Source organism: Haemaphysalis longicornis, unplaced genomic scaffold (assembly GCF_048455015.1).
Source record: "Haemaphysalis longicornis isolate Haplotype H1 unplaced genomic scaffold, Haemaphysalis longicornis Haplotype H1 scaffold_3, whole genome shotgun sequence".
NCBI classification, from domain to species: domain Eukaryota; kingdom Metazoa; phylum Arthropoda; class Arachnida; order Ixodida; family Ixodidae; genus Haemaphysalis; species Haemaphysalis longicornis.
This window is the reverse complement of record NW_027526335.1, coordinates 196,730,328-196,747,928: the sequence shown is the minus strand read 5'-3', so window position 1 is coordinate 196,747,928 and position 17,601 is coordinate 196,730,328.

The window sequence follows — 17,601 nt, the reverse complement described above, 5'->3', positions numbered from 1 at the left end:
AGACAGCGAAACAACTCAGTGTCAGCGTTGTCGGTGTTCCATCGCTCCTGCCACTCTAACCGACCGGCCCTCAAAAATCTCTTCCTGACGATGTGCTTTGAGGCACGCGCTCCCACCTCTTCACCAATGGTCGCCGCAGCTTTGGCAACGAATTCGGCAAGCTCGTTTCCCCACACCCCCGAGTGTCCAGGAACGTGAAACAGGAAAACGGCAACAGAGGAAACCAACAATCGATAGCTGTTCTGAATTTGGTGGATAGTGTCGGATGTGTTGAAGGGGTTTTCGAGAGCAAGTAGTAGGGATAAACAGTCAGTATAGACAAAAACAGTGCTCGAGGGCGTGTTATTTTGAAGGTAGAGGAATAGACGATGTAGAGCAATCGCTTCCGCATCATAGGAGCTTGTGGGAGGAGTAATCCGGAAGCGTTGGGTCGTTACTATACGGTCCGGAGCACTGAACACGACGAATGCGGCACCAGCAGATGTCATGGTGAAGGAACCGTCCGTATATGCGTGTAACCCTGGACTTGTAAAGAGTCGTGAAGCCGTTTGAGAGTCAATTCTGTTGTGCGGGATTCCCAAACGAAGAGCAGGATGACAGCACGTCCAGTCTAGAGGGTGGTCCACCTCCGTTGGAGAAACACGTGTATTGGGTAAATCAACAGGCCGTTTAAGGTGAAACAAATTGAAAAGACGCGTTTCAATGTCTAAAAGGATGGACAAGGGAAGTGAATTGGCCAACACCTCTAGCGCTGCGCTACGGGTGGTCGTGTAAGCGCCAGTCACTACAAAAAGCGGAGAGCGCATCAAGGAGTGAATCTTTGCCTTAAGCGAATAATGCTGCCGGTCACCCCACCATGCCGGTGCTGCATAAGTGATGGCTGGCAGAATAATGCGGTGGTAGAGGAGCCGGAGGTGGTTTTGGTCTAAAAACGAGTGCAACCTCGCAAATGCGATGAGTGCAGTACACATCTTTTCAACTCGGCCGCGGAGGTGATTCGCGTGGGCAACGAATGTCAAGTGCCTGTCAAAGACAACTCCCAGTAGCTTTAATTCTGTGACCTGCCGCAATGTTGTTCCACCCAGCTTGATTGTCTGCTTCCGCTGCGCTCCCCGCTCTCCCCTAGAAATCAGGAGGCAAGTACATTTGGTGGGGTTGAGTTGCAGCTTAGCCGTGCGTGTCCATTTTGACACTTGCTCAAGGGTCTCATTGGCAAGATGCTCAATGGCCCGCCGCGTCTTACTCTTGACTACAACGACCGTGTCGTCAGCGTAAGCTTTCAGATGCACATCCGGCGATACAGGAAGGCAGAGTAGGTCGTGGATCACAATATTCCAGAGTAGGGGACTGAGCGGCGAGCCTTGCGGGCTGCCTCTCACGGTTTGCGCCTGCACGCACCCAGCATAGCCATTGTAATGAACCACCCTGTGGTGCAAAAATGACTGCAGCAGGCTATAAATGTTCGAAGGACACCCGTGTGTTCGCAAAAAGTGCAGCAAATACGGGTGCCAGATAGAATCAAATGCCCCCTTGAAATCCAAAGATATAAGGAGGACCAATGATCCTTCGTCACGCCAAGCCTGAAGGCGCGAGCGCAGAGAGTGGAGAGCCGAGGTGGTACTTTGTCCTTGCTTAAAGCCGTACTGGTTCACGTGTAGCAGGCCCGACTCGTGTAGAAAGAAGTAAAGGCGTCCATTGAGCATGCGCTCCAGAAGCTTGCCAAGCAAGGACGAAATACAGATGGTCCTGTATGATGAAGGATCATCTGGACGCCGGTTTGGTTTTAGCAGAAACGTCACCCTCGCTTCCTTCCACACTGACGGAAAATGACCAAGAGTGAGGCACGCATTGAATAAGGTAAGCAGAAATGAAGAAGTTCGTCCGACCAGGAGGGTCAACATATTACCGGTTATGCCGTCGGGTCCAGGAGCTGATTTGAGATTTATATTTCGAGCAGCTGATCGAAGTTCATGCCAGGTGAAAGCATAGTGTTGAGATGCCTGAACGTACGGAACTTGTACAATCAGTGTCCTCAAAGCTCGATGAGCGAGGGTGTCATGTCGGTGGTCGTCAGCCGGCAGAAGAGTTCTAAATAGCAGGGCTGCAGATTCCAAGGTGGAGGAGGTAGTTGAATCGTCGGGAGAGCGGAGAGGGGGCAACACGGAAGGTGAAGTGAACTTATGAAACGCAATTTTGAAAGGGACGCCGAGTAAGTTCTTCTGGGATGTGTTGGTGAATTTTCTTCTAACAACTTCATTCTTGGCTTTCTCAATGTGACGCCTGTACTGACCTAGCGATCTGTAATAGCAGAATCTGAGGTCTGCACGAAGTAGCGGATGACGACAGCTTGATACTTGCGCCGCAAATATCTCACGAACGACCGTTCCCTTGCCAGATCATCCGACCACCATGCATTGCCCTTGTGTGGTTTAGGAACACTTTCGAATCTCTTCCGCAGTCGGGCCATTTTTTTCATAAAACGTGTTAACGGTATCTTCCAAGTTCTGTGGAGATTCGATGCTGTTGAAAGGCACTGTTTCAAACCAAGGATCCTATACAAGATCCTCGACCAAACGTGACTCAGAAGCCTTTGTCAGTCGCTTCCTTCGTGCAACGGGGGCATCTTCCATGCCAAAGACAACGTAACGGTGGTCGGAAAGCGTCGGAGTATCCCGAACTTCCAAGAAAACTCTGGAAGATCAAGCCGTTCCACTCGCCAAAGTGACGTCGATCCACGTTAGGGAATATTCGGTGGCAAAAGTCGGAAGGGAGTCCGGGTCATTCAAAATTTTAAGTTGACCGGAATGAACAAACTGCGACAACTGCTGTCCTCTCGCATTCAATACATCACCCCCCCAAAGGGGGTTTCTAGCATTAAAATCACCAGCAATGACCACATTGTCAGCGTTGTTGCTGTCCAAAAGGGAACCAACGGAAGAAAGGATATGGTCTAGAGCCACAGATGGCGCAGCGTACACTCCTATAAAAAGTATTGACAGGTTAGGTGCGGTTAAAGTGAGGGCGATCACGAAAGGCGACACGTGAATGGGAAACAGGTCCAAAGATACATTTCGGGAAACAACCATGCAACGCGGCGTTTGGGCATGGTGAAATTTAAACCACCGAGGCGGAATGCCTGGCACAGTCCCACCCCTAACATACGGGTCGGAAACCACTGCGAAGTCAATGTTTGTGGCTTCCATATATGAGACGAAATGTTCAGTTGCAGCGCGAGTGTGGTCAAGGTTTGCTTGAAGAAAACGTAGTGATGCCAGTTGTGAGGTGAAATTAAGTTGAGCCGGTAATTTGGGAAGCGTGCAGAGTGTCCTCGTAAATGGTTTTGGCGCGAAGTCTTGCAATGCGAGCTGTCAAGACCTGGCAGCATGGCGCATTAAAGGTGTGGTTGAAACGCTCTTTCCCAGAAGCACGACACTCCCGCCACACCACGTTGTTCTTATTTTCTAGGTTGCAAGCATCTGCCGTGTGCGCCTCTGCGCAATACGGACAGCTTACGCGTTCACTTGGGCATCGGGTTGCCACATGGCCGTAAGAGCAGCATTTCTGGCAGGCCGCAACGTAGAAATTCTCCTTAATGGTGCAGGATGTCCAGCCTATCAAGCTTCGGTCCTGGTCTTTGAGTACTTTGTATACCGATGGAGAGACCTCAATTATGTGCACATTGTTGCCAGCACGATCCCTGAAGTAGGTCCGATGATGGAAGCCCTCCTCAGGAATGTCCAGGTTTTTGCGCACGTTTAGGTTAGCCCGCAAGATTCCGGGAACAATGCTGGGGTCGACGCCAGAAATCTGGAATTGCGGAAGGCGACGTGGAGGCCGGGTAACCCTGAGTGCAGTTTTGATTTGTGCATTTGAAGAAATCGCCTTTTCTAGATTGTCGATCGACTCGTGGTCGGCAGAGACAACAGTGAGACCCGAGCGAGATGGAATGAGCTTCACCTGTTTAACCCCTATCTCCGAGGGGTCGTTACCGAATGTTGATTTCAGCAATGTTATGGTGTCAGGACCTGGATTTGCTGACGGATGAATCGGGGTCACGAAAAGGACATGGTTGGCGTTGTTTGCATAGGACATGTACGGCTGTGAACCATAATAACCAGAACGTTGAGGTGCGGAGGGAGCGGACAGCGGAGCTGTGAAGTGGGCAGAGGTAGTCTCTGTGGCGTGGTTAGGGCCCTGTAGGATTTGCACAAACGTTGGCTGGCTGGCGTGAGGTGGCGCCACGCCATCAGGAGCGGAATATGAATCCTGGTGGCGCCTATCTTCAGAGACCTGCTTGCGTAGTTTTTCAATGCACCCTTCTGCCCGAGCAAGATCAGTCTGCAAACCAACAACCGTGGCTTGCATAGCAAAAAACAAGCCCATCACCTTTTCTCGCACAACTACCGGCACCTTATAATGATTGTCCGAGAGGCAACTCAAAAGCTCCTTCCCAATTTGCGTGGTGTCCCGAGAGTCTGCGGCCATCAAATCTTCATTTGTCCGCGGTAGGCGGTGTTGAGAGCTACCAGGGGGATTTTCCACGACATCTTGATGCGGATCATGAGGGAGATTGTCCGTGGTTATGAGGGAATGATCCGAGCCATGACTGCTGAGTCCCTCTGCTGGTGTCTCGTTACATTCCTCAGCATGAGCAGAAGTTTGGGATAACGCAGATCGAAGCGTTTCCTGGCGCACAGTCCTTGTTGCTCGATTTAAGGGCTCCATCACTAGCTAACTGTATAGCGGTGGTGGGGTAGCCGAGGGTATTGCAAACAACGGCTGCTAAGCTTAACTGCCGATTTCAGTCAATAAAAACCTAACAGCCGACAATTCGCACTAGCAGCCACTCACCCGCTTGACTGCAGACGTTCATATTCTTGATGCATAGGCCGGATAAAACAGAGAACCGGTATAATATCCAGGAAAGGTCGCACTAGCGCAGAGCACAAAATTCGTGACTTCTTCGTCGTTTGCCTCGGCCGCAGAGCCCGAGGCAAACGACGAAGAAGTCACGAATTTGCGGCTCAGAGAAGTCATCCAGGCTATTAAAAGTGCTTCGCTCACCTTTAACCAGAAAAAAAGATTCAGCTATGCGAAACTGAATTTGCTCGGCCATGTTAGCAGCAAGGGCATCACGGCTGACCCAACAAAAACTGCCGCCATACAAGCCTTCACGACAACATCAGACAAAAGGGGTTTACGCTGGTTTTCGGACTTCTGGCTTCGTGCCAGAAGCCCGAAAGCGGCGCTTCGTGCCAACTTTCTCGCTGATAGCAGCACTGGTCACTAATATCACCAAGGAGAAGGTTGAATTTTAAAGGGCCGAGGACCAGCAACGTGCCTTTGGGAAACGGAAAGAAGCTCTGCCGACAACGCCTGTCCTGGCGCAATTGATCAGGATGCCGAAAGTGAAATCCATAGTCGTGCATGTGTGGCAAGGGGCAGGGCGTTCTGCTCATTCAAAGGCATGATAGCGATGAGCGCGTCCTAGCGTACGCCAGTCACACCCTTAGTAAAATTGAACACAACTATTCAACGACGGAAAACGAATGTCTCGCGGTAGCTTTGGCCATCACTAAATTTAGAACCTGCCTATCTGTATGCCTGTTTCATGTGGTTTCCGACCCCCACTCTCTATGTTGGTTCGCTAATCTAAGGAACCCTGAAGGACGCCTCGCTCGGTGCCCCGCCTCCAGGTCTTTGACTTTACCATTACTCATAAATATAAGCATAGTGACGCCGACTGTATGTACAGAGTGCCCGTTGAACCGCTCCAAGCGGATACCAACGACGATGACGAAGGCTTGTACAAATGTTGTTTCTTTTGCAGCAGCTAGGTTCTTTCTCGTCAGGTGTATGCTGAAATTGCTGATGCAACTGAAGCTGAAAATATCGAATTAAGCTAAGTGCTTACTATGCCACCAAAAGCTAAAAACTAATTATCGGTAACTGTCTTCCGTGAGAGACAAAGACCGTGGACTCGCCTTGTTGCAGCCTTCCCTCTCTCCTGCGCCTCCTCCCGAACATATTTTTGGGGTTCTCTCCGGCTCCCTTGCCGCCATTTTTATTCCAGTTAGTAGAAGCCCTCTTCCACAGTAGGACGTCCCCAATATTTCACCGTATAATGCAGTAGATGATGAAGGTGGAACACCAGGGGAGTTTCACCATTCCACGGATCGTGCCTGCAAAACGTACCAAAACTGAGAGAGAGTGGGGTTTCGCCAAATGAAATTTCTGTTGGTGTAGCGAAATTCCAGCTAGCTGTGGAAAAATATGTCTAGTTTTAAAAACGGCCGTAAACACAAAACACGACTTTACTCCATTTGAATGAACTGGACTTTTGTAACATACTTCCTCCATTCAAGCCGGGACAGAGGCATTTAAGCTCCGAAAGTACGTCACACATGGGAAAAACGTTCACATTTCGCGCCACACTGATGTAAAATAAGTAGGAGTGACCTGTTATGGAACATTACTAAATGCAATTTGTCCGTGTTTTAGCTGCACGGTCGCACTCCAATAATACGATTAAGTCACAGTACAGGCCCCAGTACAATCGCCCAGTCATGTTCCTTCGCGCCACAACGTCAGTGGTAGCCAGTCCCACAAATAAGATAATGCGGCGTCACAAAAAATTGTCTCAAAGGGTGTGGCGAGTCGTCACTGGTTCATCTGTTTGCCAAATAAGTCGATTAGTTGTTGGAAATTTCCCATAAAATTGTTTTTGTGCTTAATGGAGCAAAGTGGTTGTTTAAATGAGCCATAATTGTATTTTGTCTTCATGGCCCCTCAGGTGATACACGCTTGAGGCATTCCACAAAACAATAAAACCTTTATTTGTTTTGAAGTAGCCTTTTCGAATTTTGTTTATTGCACGTAGTTTATACGCAATCTCACCAACGTGAATTCACACTTGGTCCTGGGCGTTTCGGGCACACACTTTGGGATAAAAAACATGTAGCTGTTGTTCGTATCTAGTATTTAATAATGGTCGAAGTGTTGGTTTATGATTCCTTTAAAACTAAGAGTAAAAAATACACTTAGGTAAAACGAAACGATGATGTGACTAGTGCTCACTCAAAACATGCTTTATTCTTCAGGTTACTTAGGCAATATAGGAAGCACCCCATCAACATATTTCTTAGGTTTGATCTCTGATTTTTTTAGATCTTTATAAAAAGAACGTGACAAAAAGGTTTTCGTTGTATCCCTGTGTGTTTTCTGGAGGAGGAACCCCGTACTGAGTGAGCGTCAGTCATGCGTCTGCTACAATGCACTGTGGCAATTTTCGGCGATCAGCTTTAAAAGAAATATTCGTATTTGACATTCAAAATGACACAACAGCAGCACGCTTACTGCGTCGGTGTAGCCGCTTCCGTTCAGAGAGAGAAAATGTGCTCATGAGAAACGGTTAGCGTTCCTACACCCACTAAGCTCATCGTGCCGCTTTTAAAGACAATAGTCTTTCTTGAGGTGTTCAAATGCAGAAATTATGGTCTGTCTGTATGTCTGTCTGTCTGTGAATTGATTCAGCCACCCGGCCAAAGTGAAACAAACTGCGCAATAGTCTCATATACTCTCTGCCAAATCTAAACGACTAAGTCCGGTTTTATTGTTCACACTTGTCAACATTGTTGAACAAAAACAAGACATTACGCAAATCTAAAGCAGAAAATCAATACATGAGTGATATTTGCAGTCCTCCTTTATTACACAATTCACGGATGCGTGGTTTTTGCGAAAGCAAATAAAATACTATACCAACTGCAGGAACTGGTCGCCGGCTCTTGCCCGCGCTACCTGGCGGAATTTGAAAAAATTCAACGGCCGCAGCAACAAAAGGTTCCACTAGATAGGTTCCACGTTCCGCATGAAACACTCCTGGAGTAGGGCAGTATGGTCCTATCAACGTTGTAGTAGGGTGCTTCGATTCACGCGTGTTTCTGCCGTACGGCAGCGCTGGCCTCGAGGATCCTGACTTGGCGCAGTGGAACGCGGTAAATTTAAATTGACTTGAGCAAACCTCTAGCGTGTTTACCTTGCGAGAATTCAGAAGGAGGAGGAACAGCATGAGAGGTGAGCGTGAAAAAAAAGGGAGGCATCTACTTGCAAGGGGCGCCCGTCGTCTATCGTCTTTTGTCGACATTTGCAATGAAAGGAACAAATACGCGGCAAATTTTTGTCTGCGCTTTGAGCCTTATCTCATTTATAAAAGCTTTGGATGTCTTGTTGCCGTTGTCTGCGGAAATCCAAAGAGTTGTTATGATTGATAGTTTCTGTTTTGTGCCACAGTTTGCCTTAATGGCGTAATTGGCGCTTTCGATAACTTATACAGCGTGTTGTCAAAACATCAATTATATTTTGTGCGGTTATTAGGACAAGATAGCAGTGACTGTGCTTCCTCTGCGTATTTAGTCAGCTATTACCAAATCTCCAACTTCATTTCTTTGTTGTTTCAAAAACAACAGCGGCACCACTAGCAACGTTTAAACTCGTTTGCACTGTAAGCGTTTTCTTAGTCACTTTGAAGCTTTCCCCAGTTTTGCGGCGTTTCCTTCATCACTGCCATGTTGTATGCACGAATGTGGTTTGTTTTGCTTCTGTTAGTAAGATTTGACAGCTCGGCCAATTTAATCTGGTTAGCCGTGCTGGGCAGTTTGAAGGTCTTACGTTTGGAAATTATTTTCTCCATTTTCTTAGTTTTCCAGTTTGTTTCCTACATGCTGTCTCTCGTACAGCTGCTGCTGATTCTCTGAGTGCCGATGTTAGGTTGTCATTTAGCCTGTCTATACTGACCTCCTTCTGCTCATTGAAAGGCGAGAATTTATTTTGAAGAGCTATTATAAACTACCTGCGATCTGGCTCTGACCGATTCCATGCGGGGTTTCGTAGTTTTCATGAGTTTCGTTCTTTCTCTTACGAGATTCCGCCTTATCTTTCACCTAACCATCCAGTGATCGCTGCTCCGCACCTTACGTAGCCCCTCTACGTCTTCGACGATACCTCGGTTATCGCTTGAAATGACGTCGATTTCGGGTTTTCTTTTACCATGGGGACTTTTCCATGTCCCTTTACTCTTCTTTAGTTTGTAGAAGACCCATCGATCGATTGATCGATTGATTGATCGATCGATTTATTGATTGATTGATTGATTGATTGATTGATTGAATAATTATTTGGTTGATTGATTGATTGATTGAGTGCGTGCTTGATTGATTGATTGATTGAGTGATTGAGTGATTGATTGATTGATTGATTGATTGATTGATTGATTGATTGATTGTAGGGTTTAACGAGCAGACGCAACGCAGGCAATGAGGCGCGCCGTAGTGGAGGGCTCCGGATTAATTTTGACCACCTGGGATCTTTAACGTTCGCAAAAATCTCGTACACACGGGCGTTTTTGCCTTTCGCCTCCATCAGAAAAGCGGCCGCCGCGGCCGGGAATTGAACCCGCGACCTCGTGCACAGCAGCACAACGCCTTAGCCACTGAGCCACCACGGCGGGTGGTTCTTAGAAGAAGTTGTTCAACAACCTGAGGTGTTTAATCTCTGCAAATCCCGCTAGTATGTCTCCTTTACTTGCAATGGGCTATTTCGAAGTTTCCCAGCTATCTTTCTCCCATTTCCTTCTTACACATCTTTGCGGTATAGTCTCCCATTACAATTCTGAACTGCGTTCCTTCCTTCTGCACTGGTGATTCGACGTCAGCGTAGAAGCTATCTACGGCTTCATCGCAGTAGCTTGTTGGAGAATAGGCCTGTACTATCTTTAACCTGTACAGCTTGTTTAGCTTGATCAAGTCAGCCGCGACTCTCTCGCTAATGCTCGAAAACTCCTCCTGGTTTCCTGCTGTTTACCTGTGAATTAAAATTCTCAACCCGTGTTCTTACTTCTCTTAGGGTCTAGTGTATCATAAAATATGGCCGCTAGTGAGCTGCACGAAGCCTTTTTCTTTCCTTCTAACTTCGCTTAACTCCATAATACCCCACCAATCGTCCCAGAGCTCCTCTAGTAGCACAGCTATGCTTCCCTGACTAGACTAGGTGCGTGCGTTGAACGTTTCCAGGGTCAATTTCCAAAGGCGGCCCGTCCGGACCCAGACATTCATAGCACCCTCTGCTGTATCACTATTCGGACCACCGCCATGGATAGGTGCTCTACAGCTTCTGAGGACTGAGGGCCGAGAGGCGAGTTGGTTAATCATGGGATGTGGCGGCCAACAACTACACGAGTGTGGCCAGATCCTTCTCTGGTGAGGCAGTGCTGTTTATGTCCCTAAGAGCCTCCCCAGCGTTGTTCAACCTTTCTAGTAAAGCCCCTTAGGTATATGGGATCACGGGTACTTCTGGAGCAGGCAGCACTCTATACCTGCAAGGGTTGAGCGTATAGAGCCAGGCAACAAAGAGCGAGAAATCAATAAAACTTTCCCGTCGATCACGTTGCCACGCATTTCTGTAGTCAAATTGAGACAACATTTGTCTGTTTTACCGTTTATAAGGGCGGTGCTTAAGGTATAGGCTCACACGCTGGAGCACTGATGAGATTAACTGACGTCTGGCTGTTGCAAAGGTAAGCCACTTCCACACTCAACTGCATAGATACAAATAAATAACTAGTTTGAAGCTTAGCTGGCCAGAAAGGCCGTTGAAGTTGTATTATATTCTTTCTTCTTCTTTAAAACAACATTCGGCGCGAAAAGTGATTATCTGGCGCTCCCTCAACAATGGTGACCTTATACGGGAGATTTTCTGACGAAAATTTTTAAACTCACGGAGCTTCGTACACGCGGGTCCGCCATAAATGGAAGCTTCGAGAACAAAAGCGGGCCCAGTTTACATTACAGATTTTGATTGTAACTTTGCCAAAAATGTGCCAAGCGAGCTGATTAAACTTGTCAAACTCTCGGAATGCAGCGCGATGGCGCGAGTTTGGCGTTTAAGCCGTCATCTTGTCGCGGAATTTAACTAGCTTTGTTTCACTTGCGGGTTACTGAACCTGCGGGGTGCCTCCGCACCGAAAAAAAGAAAAAGTATATCTGTCAAACTATTACTGCTAGAAGGTTCAAATTTGATACAGTTGTGTTATAGAAATTAATGCACGATCACTACGAAAGAACTGCAAGTTACAAGGCAGATTTTCTGTTTACAATCTGAAAATTCGCGCAACTTCACATAAACGCGCCCACCATGACTAGAAGCTTCTAGAGCATTGTGATTGGGTGTGTCTGCAGCGATGGCACAGCGGCCAATCTACTGAATGCTATGGGTGTGACCCACCAGAAGGAAGAAGAAGGAGTTCAGAAGCTGTTCGGATCTCGGAGGCAGCAAGACGGCCACCTTCGCGGTGTAGGCCCGACACCGTCGCCGGCTGTCCCGTTCGAGCAACCACCCGGGCTGCCAATGAGACGATGGCCGACAACCAGACGACAAGAAGCTTTTGCGCCTGTTCGAGTGATCGGGGTTCCGGTGGCGTAGAGTGGGGGCAGTGAGGCCTCGCTGCGCACCAGGCCTCTGCTCTTCACGCCCGCCGCTAGTCATCGGCCACCATCACGTTCCTGGCCAGGGAGGCACCTGTTCAATGCCTGCAGCGACCTGCTCAGTCGCGAGACACAACCTCCCCGTAGACTGCAAAATAGTTCGTCGCTTCTCCGCCATCGCGTCTCCGAGATCGTCCACAGTGAGCGTGACTCTTTCTTTACAACTTTGCCCACTATAATCCACACCTGAGTGTTTGCCATGTCTAGTCCTTCAGTGTACTTAAGTGCCACTTCCGCCTTGTACATTATCTAGTTCATATATTATGTTGTGAGTGCGTGTGCGAGAACGCAGTTGGGTCCGTGACTGTCTACGCTGTCCGGCCCAACATTCTTTACAAAAGTGGCGAGCCTGCCAGGATCCGGAGTTCACCATCTGTAGAGAGGAGCCTCACTACTGTTCTTCGCACTTCGCCGATAAATCAAAATGTATATAGCCGGATTAGGAAAGATAATGAAACATGCAGAAGAGCTAGGACTGAATGGTACAGAACTTCAAAATTACTTCTACACCGAGCGCGAGAAGCCTAAATCAGAGTTAGCTCTCAACAGAGAGGCCTGGCGACTTGTTGTCGATGTTGCTCTATTGAAACAAAGTGGTGAGTCCAATGATGAGATCGCGAGGCAATGAAAGCAACAGAGAGATGAAGAAGAAAGGGAAGGTCTCAGGGAGTACGAGAAGGGAAAGGATTCGGAGGAACGACAGATTGCCGCACTCAAGCAACAAATCGCTGTTCTTCAATGTCGGTTACGTCCCGTGACTCCTGATGGCGTATCTGAGAATATGACAGTCTCCAGACCTGGTCACGTATCTCTTACAATAGCATCTCGTCCAAGTGAACCTCATTGTTACCGACGGCTTTTAGAAAAGACCGTAAAAAGACAGCCGAGGTTAGGGAAAATATTAATCAGTAGGGAAACATGTGCCAGAATTTAAAGAGGCGAGTCTGGTACCGGCCACAAATCTTCGAAAACTGAAAATGAAAACTGCTGTAATAGCATCCTACCCTCATAGTGAAATTCCGAGGGGTCATCAGGAAAAATGGTTTGAATGTTCGCTTTGAACACGGACATATCCGAGCAACAAAACAGTTATGAATACGGGAGGACCTTCAAACGTCGCGGAGCCCTTACCCTGTTCGGAAAAGGAGTCGCGGAAAAGGGCTAACCGAAAAAAAAACCGCCATTGTATTGCGCCGAAAAACATCTATCCATGGTTCGCCATACAGCGTGACCCGACCACGAGTGTGCTGTTGTTTTTCTAGCTTTCTAAGCCATCGCATCTCTTAGGTCTTCAAAAACGTCAGGGTAAAGCGTGAACGTCAAGCAGAGTTCGCCCCCCAATCAAGACTATGCGGTTTATTGTGCCATGCTATTGTAAGCTTGCACAAACCTCTAATAAACGCGCTCTCCTTTATCCGCATTTCTAAAAAAACGTCACTGTGCATTTGAAATCCTGAGCGGGAAATTTGCGTAACCGAGAATAATGCAGACAGAGACAGGAGGGACAGCGTGGAAAGCGGAAAAAACAGGTGTTTTTTAACTTTCCGGCGACGTGTCGTAGTTTACTTTGCTCGAGACTTCATGCAAAACGCTGTTCTAGAAGCCGCAGCAACCAATACCGCCATGTCTTCCACACCAAGGGTGCATGCTGCCCAAGCCGAAAGAGACGCCGATATGCTTCCCGAAGAACCTCTGGCTCTCCCCGGAAGACTCGCGAGTACAATAGACATATTTCCTTAATCTTTTTCAGCACAATAGCTGCTGGTGGTGCTGCGTCCTCTAGATTTGCTTTGTGGTGGTGCACGTAAAAAAAGTGAAATCCGCCATAGACGTTTCCTGTTCTTTACAACTTTGTAAAGCCTAGGCAACTGTGCAAAAAGGACCTATATTCAAGGATAATACTTGCTGAACCTTTGGGAACTTAGATGAGCGATTGTGCTGTGTACTGTGTACATTATTCTTGTAGGACGCATTTTAAAAGTACACTCACAACATCTCAGGACTTCTGATGGACAAAGACTACCTTGCCGCCCACGACATTTAGAATAGTTCTCCAGAAAACTTTCTTGAGACGGGGGTAGTGTGATGAGGTGCGTCTGCAGCGATTCCACAGCGGGGAATCTACTGGATACTATGGGTGTGATCCACGAGAAAGAAGAAGAAGAAGGAGCTCAGAAGCTGTTCGGTCTCGGAGACAGCAAGACGGCCACCCTCGCGGTGTAGGCCTGAGGACCGTTGCCGGCTCTGTCGTTCGAGAAACCACCCGGGCTGCCAATGAGACGATGGCCGACAAGCAGACAACAAGAATTTTTTGCGCCTGTTGGAGTGATCGGGGTGTCGGTGGCGTAGAGCGCGGGCAGCGAGGCCTCGCTGCGGACCAGGCCTCAGCTCTTCACGCTGGCCGCTAGCCATCAGCCACCATAATGTTTCTGCCCAGCGAGGCACCGGTTCAATGCCTGGAGTGACCTGCACCGTCGCGAGACACAACTTCCCCGTTGACTGCAAAATATAGCGTGGCTTTATACCATCGCGTCTCCGTATACCATCGCGTCTCCGAGATCATCGGCAGTGAGCGTGACTCTTCCTTTACAACTTTGCCCACTATAATCCACGCCTCAGTGTTTGCATGTCTAGTCCTTCAGTGTACTTGAATGCCATTTCCGTCTTGTACATTATCTAGTTAATACATATGTTGTGAGTGCGTGTACATGAACGCAGTTGGGTTCGTGACTCTCTACGCAGTCCGGCAGAACATTCCTTACAAGCATAAGCGTGCCTGGGTATTTAAATTCCAGCTTTTGGCTGTAACTTTACGAAACTTGCACCTACCGAGCTGATTTAACCTCAAAGCATCGGAAGAACAACGCGATAACGTGAGTATGGCATTTAAGCAGTCATACTGGGGCGGAAGTTAACTAGCTTGTTTTATTTGCGTGTTACTCAACGTGCGCAGACGCCCTCTCACCGAGAAAAATAAACCTTTATCTGCTTTATCTGTGAAACTATTACTGCTAGTAGGTTCAAGTGTTGCACAAAGGTAATGTACAACTTCATGAAGATTGAGACCGACAGGATTAGAACTTATATGACAGATACTCTTACAAAAATTCGAAAACTCGAGCAGCTCCGTACACACGCGTCCGCTATGACAGTAAGCTTCTAGAACATCGGCGGACCTGGATGTTTAAATGACTCCTTTCGGATGTTACTTTACTTAAAATGCGCCAACAAACTGATTTAACTTGTCAAACTACATGAAGAGCAAATCAACAACGCGTGTATCGCATTTAAGCGGTCACCCTGTCGCGGAAGGTAACTAGCTTTATTTTACTTGCGTTTTACTCATCGTGCGAGGCCGCACCCGCGTCGAAAAAAAGAAAACCTTTAAATCTGTGAAACTATTTCTCTTAGGAGGTGCAAATATGGCATGAACGCGCTCTAAAAGTTCATTAAGAAGGAATTTGAAAGGATTAGGACTTGTATAGAAAAGTTCCTGAAAACATTTTGAAAATTCCCGCAGCTCTGTACAGACGCACCCGCCATGATTGGAAGCTTCTTGAACAGCGGGCCTCTTTGTTTAGATTCCAGCTTTTGGCTGTCGCATTACCACAATTGCCCAGCGAGCTGATTAAGCTGGTCAAGTTTAAGGAACACGAAGGTGGTGACGTGAGTACGGCGTTTAACCAGTCATCCTGTTGCAGAAGTTCAACTTCAACTTCAACTTTATTTAGCAAGAAGGGAATACATTTTGAGTTGCAATACATCATCTGGGCCCATAGCAACCTTGCTAGTGGCGGGCCCAAGCAATAAAGACATCATATTGTAGCTACTCAGCCTTTAAAGTAACTCAATACGGACTACAAAAGAAAAGCGGTCGTCAGAACCGTATCCCACCGTACACATCAATGTACTTAAACATAGCACATATACAATCATACATGCGCATGCATACAACTGCAGATACTCATACATAGACATATATATGCTCACGTGAAAGAGAAGCAACGGCACATCTAGTCTCGCAAATGAATGTAGCCCATATTTTGTCCAGGACCAATCAATTAAAAAGAGAATATACATGTTTTACAGGTGGTAAACTTAGTGATATGGAGGTCAAGCTAGCGATTCGAAATTGTTACCTTTGATACTGTTTTTCAACGCTCGAGAAAAATAAATTGCGGCTTTCTTTAACGTCAACAGAAATAGCGTTTCATATCTTAGTACCAAGATACTGTATTGTACGTCTGCCATACACGTTGTGTACAAGCGGTATGCTAAAATTGATGTTTGCGTGACTTCGTGTTACTCGACATGATTTTATGAAAATATTTGATGGCAAAGGGCTGTTTTCTGAAAAAATATGAGTGACGCACGCTATTTTGTAATCTCGGGCGACCAAAAAAGGCATTATTTCTAGCTTACTGAATAAAGGAGCTGTGTGGGCGGTACATTTTGAGAAGGTTATAATGCGGAGTGCTCCTTATCAGCTTTGTCAGCTGATAACGAGTTATCAGCTTTGTTTTACTGGCGGGTTACTCAAGGTGCGCGGCCGCCTCCGAACCGAAAAATATAAAATGTTTATATCTGTGAAACTATTGCTGCTAGGAGTTTCAAGTTTGGTACAAAGGTGCTTTAGAAGTTCATAAAATAGGACTGTAAAAGGATTAAAACACACATGGCAGGTTTCCTGACGAAATTTTGAATATTCGCGCAGCTCTGTACACGTGTCCGCTGTGGCAGGAAGCTTCTAGAACATAAGCGGGCCTGGTTGTTTATATCCCAGCTTTTGGCTGTAACTATACCGAAAACGCGCCTAGCAAGCTTATTTAGATTGTCTAACTATCAGAAGAGCAACGCGATGACGCCGGTTGGCATTTAAGAGGTCACCGTGTCCCGGTAGTTAACACTGCGTTTTATATCTTTTATATCAATTATTTTGTCTCTTATATCAGTTACCAAAGTTATATATCTTTATACACAAATATACAGATGTAATGAAATATATCAAGATACCAATAAATTCAGTGCCGTTTCACCAAGTCAAGGTGACAGAACAGCGCAGCTGATCTTGGGTTATTGTTTTGACGGAAGGCTACCGCTCGAACCACGCCTTCACGCCAAGGAACCGTTCAGAGCTATTGTGGTAATACCCACGTCCCTCGTTTTCCAGTACGCGTATGCAGGGCCCAACAAGTATCACGCTACGTCGTCGGTGTACTCCGTATGCCTTGTTCGCACCCACTGCCACGTCTTTTTTCTTGGGGAGTGGGCTTCACTGAGCACTGCGCAATGCTGAAAATCCAGCGTACAAACAAAAAGCTTAAACTCATCTCCCTAAATTCGGCTTCACTTCTAAACGGAAAAAAATTATGCGAAGATATTTTGTGCATTTGCAAAGTCTGCAATTTTACACCAACATATGATGCATGAGAGGCGAAGAGATTGTATAGAATAGAGGGGTCACACGTGTTGCTCGCAAACGTGTGTGAAACTCTCGCAGTGCAATGTAATAGCTGTTTCACCTCGTCAGTGGTAAATTCGCTCGCGCAAATATAATGTGCGGAGACTGCCAATCGCTGCTCATACACAGCATACAATTGCACCTATATGAAGATGTGGCTTCCACCCGCTCACTCCCGTTTTAACTAAATCTCGTTATGTTTCATGGAAGGTCTCTCTTAGAAAAGTTCTTATAAAAAATAACGGCTCTTTTTTTATTCACACTGTTGCAGTACGTGCTCTTATAAAGAAACATTTATTAATTAGATATACATGCTGGACACATTGCCTTGGGTGACAGAACACAGAGATTGGTTCATGTAAAAAAATCGGCAGAATTTCAGAGAATTGTCTACAAATGCGTAGCGTTGTTCCGCTTTTCTAGAGCGTCAGTTCTTTGTATGTATGTATGTATGTATGTATGTATGTATGTATGTATGTATGTATGTATGTATGTATGTATGTATGTATGTATGTATGTATGTATGTATGTATGTATGTATATCTCTCTTTCCCTGGATTCAGCCGTTTTTCCAAAAGTTGAGGAATAGAACGAGAGGTT